The sequence below is a fragment of the Arachis hypogaea genome, chromosome 7, assembly GCF_003086295.3.
Source record: "Arachis hypogaea cultivar Tifrunner chromosome 7, arahy.Tifrunner.gnm2.J5K5, whole genome shotgun sequence".
Lineage (NCBI taxonomy): Eukaryota > Viridiplantae > Streptophyta > Magnoliopsida > Fabales > Fabaceae > Arachis > Arachis hypogaea.
Window position 1 is genome coordinate 41047265 of NC_092042.1, and position 7355 is coordinate 41054619.

General features: G+C 41.2%; 1 non-coding gene across 1 annotated transcript; it reads left to right on the forward strand.

Annotated features, from left to right (window-relative positions):
* The first annotated feature begins 6053 nt into the window (after positions 1–6053).
* Positions 6054–6161, forward strand: LOC112704205 (small nucleolar RNA R71). The gene has a single exon (XR_003154841.1). It is a non-coding gene; the product is annotated as a small nucleolar RNA R71 (small nucleolar RNA).
* The last annotated feature ends 1194 nt before the right edge of the window (positions 6162–7355 follow it).

Sequence of the window (7355 nt, forward strand, 5' to 3'; positions counted from 1 at the left end):
ATCTTAGTCAGGCAAACTCAAATGGTAATGGTGATGAACGAAAATAACACAAAGGTAAAGATAGAGATACTTATGTAATTCATTGGTAGGAACTTCAGATAAGCGCATGAAGATGCCTTCCCTTCCGTCTCTCTGCTTTCCTACTGTCTTCATCCAATCCTTCTTACTCCTTTCCATGGCAAGCTTAAGCAAGGGTTTCACCGTTGTCAGTGGCTACCTCCCATCCTCTCAGTGAAAGCGATTGCATATGCTCTGTCACAGCATAGCAGAATTCATCTGTCGGTTCTCAATCAGGCCGGAATAGAATCCAGTGATTCTTTTGCGTCTGTCACTAACGCCCCGCCTTCAGGAGTTTGAAGCACGTCACAGTCATTCAGTCATTGAATCCTACTCAGAACACCACAGACAAGGTTAGACCTTCCGGATTCTCTTGAATGCTGCCATCAGTTCTCGCCTATACCACGAAGACTCTGATCTCACGGAATGGTTGGCTCGTTTGTCAGACGAGCACTCGGTTGTCAGGCGATCAACCATGCATCGTGCAATCAGGAATCCAAGAGATATTCACTAGAGCCTTGATCGCTTGTAGAACAAGAGTGGTTGTCAGTCACCTTGTTCTTGGGTGAGAATGATGATGAGTGTCACGGATCATCACATTCATCAAGTTGAAGAACAAGTGATATCTTAGAACAAGAACAAGCGGAATTGAATGGAAGAACAATAGTAATTGCATTAATACTCGAGGTACAGCAGAGCTCCACACCTTAATCTATGGTGTGTAGAAACTCCACCGTTGAAAATACATAAGCATAAGGTCTAGGCATGGCCGTGAGGCCAGCCTCCCAGTGATCTAAGATAGCATAAAAATGAAGATAGCTACCAAAGTCTCTAAATACAATAGAAAAAGGTCCTACTTATAGAGAAACTAGTAGCCTAAGGTGTACAGAAATGAGTAAATGACATAAAAATTCACTTCCGGGCCCACTTGGTGTGTGCTTGGGCTGAGCAATGAAGCATTTTTCGTGCAGAGACTCTTCTTGCAGTTAAACGCCAGCTTTAGTGCCAGTTTGGGCGTTTAACTCCCATTTGGGTGCCAGTTCCAGCGTTTAACGCTGGGATTCCTGAGGGTGACTTTGAACGCCGGTTTGGGCCATCAAATCTTGGGCAAAGTATGGACTATCATATATTGCTGGAAAGCCCAGGATGTCTACTTTCCAACGGCGTTGAGAGCGCGCCAATTGGGCTTCTTTAGCTCCAGAAAATCCACTTCGAGTGTAGGGAGGTCAGAATCCAACAGCATCTGCAGTCCTTTTTGGTCTCTGAATCAGATTTTTGCTCAGGTCCCTCAATTTCAGCCAGAAAATACCTGAAATCACAGAAAAACACACAAACTCATAGTAAAGTCCAGAAAAGTGAATTTTAACTAAAAACTAATAAAAATATACTAAAAACTAACTATATCATACCAAAAACATACTAAAAACAATGCCAAAAAGTATATAAATTATCCGCTCATCACAACACCAAACTTAAATTGTTGCTTGTCCTCAAGCAACTGAAAATCAAATAAGATAAAAAGAAGAGAATATGCAATGAATTCCAAAAACATCTATGAAGATCAGTATTAATTAGATGAGCGGGGCTTTTAGCTTTTTGCCTCTGAACAGTTTTGGCATCTCACTCTATCCTTTGAAACTCAGAATGATTGGCTTCTTTAGGAACTTAGAATCCAGATAGTGTTAATGATTCTCCTAGTAAAGTATGATGATTCTTGAACAAAGCTACTTATTGAGTCTTGGCTGTGGCCCAAAGCATTCTGTCTTCCAGTATTACCACCGGATACATACATGCCACAGACACATAATTGGGTGAACCTTTTCAGATTGTGACTCAGCTTTGCTAGAGTCCCCAATTAGAGGTGTCCAGGGTTCTTAAGCACACTCTTATTGCCTTGGATCACAACTTTATTTCTTTCTTTTCTCTTTTTTTTTCTTTTCTTTTTCTCTTTTTTTTTCGATTTTTTTTTTGAATAGAAATGCTTTTTCTTGCTTCAAGAATCATTTTATTGATTTTTCAGATCCTCAGTAACATGTCTCCTTTTTCATCATTCTTTCAAGAGCCAACATTCATGAACCACAAATTCAAGATACATATGCACTGTTCAAGCATACATTCAGAAAACAAAAATATTGCCACCACATCAAAATAATTAAACTGTTATAAAATTCAAAATTCATGCAATTCTTTCTTTTATCAATTAAGCACGTTTTTATTCAAGAAATGTGATGGATTCATAGGACATTCATAACTTTAAGGCATAGACACTAAGACACTAATGATCACAAGACACATACATGGATAAACATAAGCATAAAATTCGAAAAACAGAAGAATAAAGAACAAGGAAATCAAGGAACGGGTCCACCTTAGTGATGGCGGCTCTTCCTTGCTCTTGAAGATCCTATGGAGTGCTTGAGCTCCTCAATGTCTCTTCCTTGTCTTTGTTGCTCCTCCCTCATGATTCTTTGATCTTCTCTAATCTCATGAAGGATGATGGAGTGTTCTTGATGCTCCACCCTTAGTTGTCCCATGTTGGAACTCAACTCTCCTAGGGAGGTGTTTAATTACTCCCAATAGTCTTGTGGAGGAAAGTGCATCCCTTGAGGAATCTCAGGGATCTCATGATGAGTGGGATCTCTTGTGTGCTCCATCCTCTTCTTAGTGATGGGCTTGTCCTCATCAATGGGGGTGTCTCCCTCTATGTCAACTCCCACTGAATAACAGAGGTGACAAATGAGATGAGGAAAGGCTAACCTTGCCAAGGTAGAGGACTTGTCCGCCACCTTATAGAGTTCTTGGGCTATAACCTCATGAACCTCTATTTCTTCTCCAATCATGATGCTATGGATCATGATAGCCCGGTCTATGGTAACTTCGGACCGGTTGCTAGTGGGAATGATTGAGCGTTGTATGAACTCTAACCATCCTCTAGCCACGGGCTTGAGGTCATGCCTTCTTAATTGAACCGGCTTTCCTCTTGAATCTCTCTTCCATTGGGCGCCCTCTTCACATATGACCGTGAGGACTTGGTCCAACCTTTGATCAAAGTTGACCCTTCTAGTGTAGGGATGTTCATCTCCTTGCATCATAGGCAAGTTGAACGCCACCCTCACATTCTCCGGACTAAAATCCAAGTATTTCCCCCGAACCATAGTAAGATAATTCTTTGGATTCGGGTTCACACTTTGGTCATGGTTCTTGGTGATCCATGCATTGGCATAGAACTCTTGAACCATCAAGATTCCGACTTGTTGAATGGGGTTGGTAAGAACTTCCCAACCTCTTCTTCGGATCTCATGTCGGATCTCCGGATATTCACCCTTTTTGAGTGAAAAAGGGACCTCGGGGATCACCTTCTTCAAGGCCACAACTTCATAGAAATGGTCTTGATGCACCCTTGAGATGAATCTCTCCATCTCCCATGACTCGGATGTGGAAGCTTTTGCCTTCCTTTTCCTCTTTCTAGAGGTTTCTCCGGCCTTGGATGCCATAAATGGTTATGGAAAAACGAAAAGCTATGCTTTTACCACACCAAACTTAAAATGTTTGCTCGTCCTCGAGCAAAAGAAGAAAGAAGAGAGTAGACGAAGAAGAAATGGAGGAGATGGAGAGGGCTTTGTGTTCGGCCAAAAGGGAGAAGAAGTAGTGTTTAAGGTGTGTGAAAATGAAGGAGTGAAGGAGGGTTTATATAGGAGAGGGGGAGAGAGAGGTTCGGCCATTTGAGGGTGGGTTTGGGTGGGGAAGTGGTTTGAATTTGAATGGTGAGGTAGGTGGGGTTTTATGAAAGATGGATGTGAGTGGTGAAGAGAAAGATGGGATTTGATAGGTGAAGGGCTTTTGGGGAAGAGGTGTTGAGGTGATTGGTGAATGGGTGAAGAAGAGAGAGAGTGGTGGGGTAGGTGGGGATCCTGTGGGGTCCACAGATCCTGAGGTGTCAAGGAAAAGTCATCCCTGCACCAAATGGCATTCAAAATCACGTTTTGTGCCATTTCTGGCGTTAAACGCCGGGCTGGTGCCCATTTCTGGCGTTTAACGCCAGCATCTTGCCCCTTTCTGGCGTTTAACGCCAGTCTGGTGCCCCTTTCTGGCGTTAAACGCCCAGAATGGTGCCAGACTGGGCGTTAAACGCCCACCAGCTAACCTCACTGGCGTTTAAACGCCAGTGGGTGCGTCCTCCAGGGTGTGCTGTTTTTCTTCCTGTTTTTCATTCTGTTTTTGCTTTTTTCATGGATTTTGTGACTTTTTATGATCATCAACCTACAAAAGAGATAAAATAACAAAAGAAAATAATTAATTATAAATCATTGGGTTGCCTCCCAACAAGCGCTTCTTTAATGTCATTAGCTTGACAGAGGACTCTCATGGAGCCTCAGAAATGCTCAGAACCGTGTTGGAACCTCCCAACACCAAACTTAGAGTTTGAATGTGGGGGCTCCTTTTTTGCTCTGTTTTGAGAGAAGCTCTTCATGCTTCCTCTCCATGATGACAGAGGGATATCCTTGGGCCTTAAACACCAAGGATTCTTCATTCACTTGAATGATCAACTCTCCTCTATCAACATCAATCACAGCCTTTGCTGTGGCTAGGAAGGGTCTGCCAAGGATGATGGATTCATCCATGCACTTCCCAGTCTCTAGGACTATAAAATCAGTAGGGATGTAATGGTCTTCAACCTTTACCAGAACATCCTCTACAAGTCCATAGGCTTGTTTTCTTGAGTTGTCTGCCATCTCTAGTGAGATTTTTGCAGCTTGCACCTCAAAGATCCCTAATTTCTCCATTACAGAGAGGGGCATGAGGTTTACACTTGACCCTAAGTCACACAAGGCCTTCTTGAAGGTCATGGTGCCTATGGTACAAGGTATAGAAAACTTCCCAGGATCCTGCCTCTTTTGAGGCAGTTTCTGCCTAGACAAGTCATTCAGTTCTTTGGTGAGCAAAAGGGATTCATCCTCCCAAGTCTCATTTCCAAATAACTTGTCATTCAGCTTCATGATTGCTCCAAGGTATTTGGCAACTTGCTCTTCAGTGACATACTCATCCTCTTCAGAGGAAGAATACTCATCAGAGCTCATGAATGGCAGAAGTAAGTCCAATGGAATCTCTATGGTCTCAGTTTGAGCCTCAGATTCCCATGGTTCCTCATTGGGGAACTCATTGGAGGCCAGTGGACGTCCAGTGAGGTCTTCCTCAGTGGCGTTCACTGCCTCTTCTTCCTCCCAGAATTCGGCCATGTTGATGGCCTTGCACTCTCCTTTTGGATTTTCTTCTGTATTGCTTGGGAGAGTACTAGGAGGGAGTTCAGTAATTTTCTTGCTCAGCTGACCCACTTGTCCTTCCAAATTCCTAATGGAGGACCTAGTTTCAGTCATGAAACTTTGAGTGGTTTTGATTAGATCAGAGACCATGGTTGCTAAGTCAGAGGTATTCTGCTTAGAATTCTCTGTCTGTTGCTGAGAAGATGATGGAAAAGGCTTGCTATTGCTAAACCTGTTTCTTCCACCATTATTGTTATTGAAACCTTGTTGAGGTCTCTGTTGATCCTTCCATGAAAGATTTGGATGATTCCTCCATGAAGGATTGTAGGTGTTTCCATAGGGTTCTCCCATGTAATTCACCTCTTCTATTGAAGGGTTCTCAGGATCATAAGCTTCTTCCTCAGATGAAGCTTCCTTAGTACTGCTTGGTGCATTTTGCATTCCAGACAGACTTTGAGAAATCATATTGACTTGTTGAGTCAATATTTTGTTCTGAGCCAATATGGCATTCAGAGTGTCAATCTCAAGAACTCCTTTCTTCTGACTAGTCCCATTGTTCACAGGAATTCGTTCAGAAGTGTACATGAATTGGTTATTTGCAACCATTTCAATCAGTTCTTGAGCCTCAGTAGGCATCTTCTTCAGATGAAGAGATCCTCCAGAAGAGCTATCCAAGGACATCTTGGACAGTTCAGAGAGACCATCATAGAAAATACCTATGATGCTCCATTCAGAAAGCATGTCAGTGGGACACTTTCTGATTAATTGTTTGTATCTTTCCCAAGCTTCATAGAAGGATTCTCCTTCCTTCTGTTTGAAGGTTTGGACTTCCACTCTAAGCTTACTCAATTTTTGAGGTGGAAAGAACTTTGCCAAGAAGGCATTGACTAGCTTTTCCCAAGAGTCCAGGCTTTCTTTAGGTTGAGAGTCCAACCATGTTCTAGCTCTGTCTCTTACAGCAAAAGGGAATAGCATAAGTCTGTAGACCTCAGGGTCAACCCCATTAGTCTTGACAATGTCACAGATTTGCAAGAACTCAGCTAAAAACTGATGAGGATCTTCCAATGGAAGTCCATGGAACTTGCAATTCTGTTGCATTAGAGAAACTAATTGAGGCTTAAGCTCAAAGTTGTTTGCTCCAATGGCAGGGATAGAGATGCTTCTCCCATAGAAGTCGGGAGTAGGTGCAGTAAAGTCACCCAGCACCTTCCTTGCATTGTTGGCATTGTTGTTGTTTTCGGCTGCCATGAGTTCTTCTTCCTTGAAGAATTCGTTCAGGTTCTCTAAAGAGAGTTGTGCTTTGGCTTCTCTTAGCTTTCTCTTCAAGGTCCTTTCAGGTTCAGGATCAGCCTCAACAAGAATGCCTTTGTCTTTGCTCCTGCTCATAAGAAAGAGAAGAGAACAAGAAAGTGTGGAATCCTCTATGTCACAGTATAGAGATTCCTTTAGGTGTCAGAGGAAAAGAAGAGTAGAAGACAGAAGTAGAAAATTCGAACTTATCAGAGAAGATGGAGTTCGAATTTTGCATTAAGGAATAGTGTTAGTCCATAAATAGAAGGATGTGAGAAGGAGGGAAGTAATTTTCGAAAATTAAGTGAAAAATTTTGAAAACATTTTTGAAAAACATTACTTAATTTTCGAAAATGAAAATGGAAAAGAAATCAAGTGATTTTTGAAAAAGATTTTGAAATTAGAAATCAAAAGGATTTGATTGAAAACTATTTTGAAAAAGATGTGGTTAAGAAGATATGATTGATTTAAAAAAATGTGATTGAGAAGATATGATTTGAAAAACATTTTAAAAAGATTTGATTTGAAAATTAAAAACATGACTAACAAGAAAAGATATGATTCAAACATTAAACCTTTCTCAACAGAAAAGGTAACATACTTAAAATGTTGAATCAAATCATTAATTAATAGTAAGTATCTTTAAAAATGGAAAGAAATTGGTTTTGAAAAAGATTTGATTGAAAAATTGATTTGAAAAAGATTTGATTTTGAAAAGATTTTGAAAACTTAGAAAAAAATTGATTT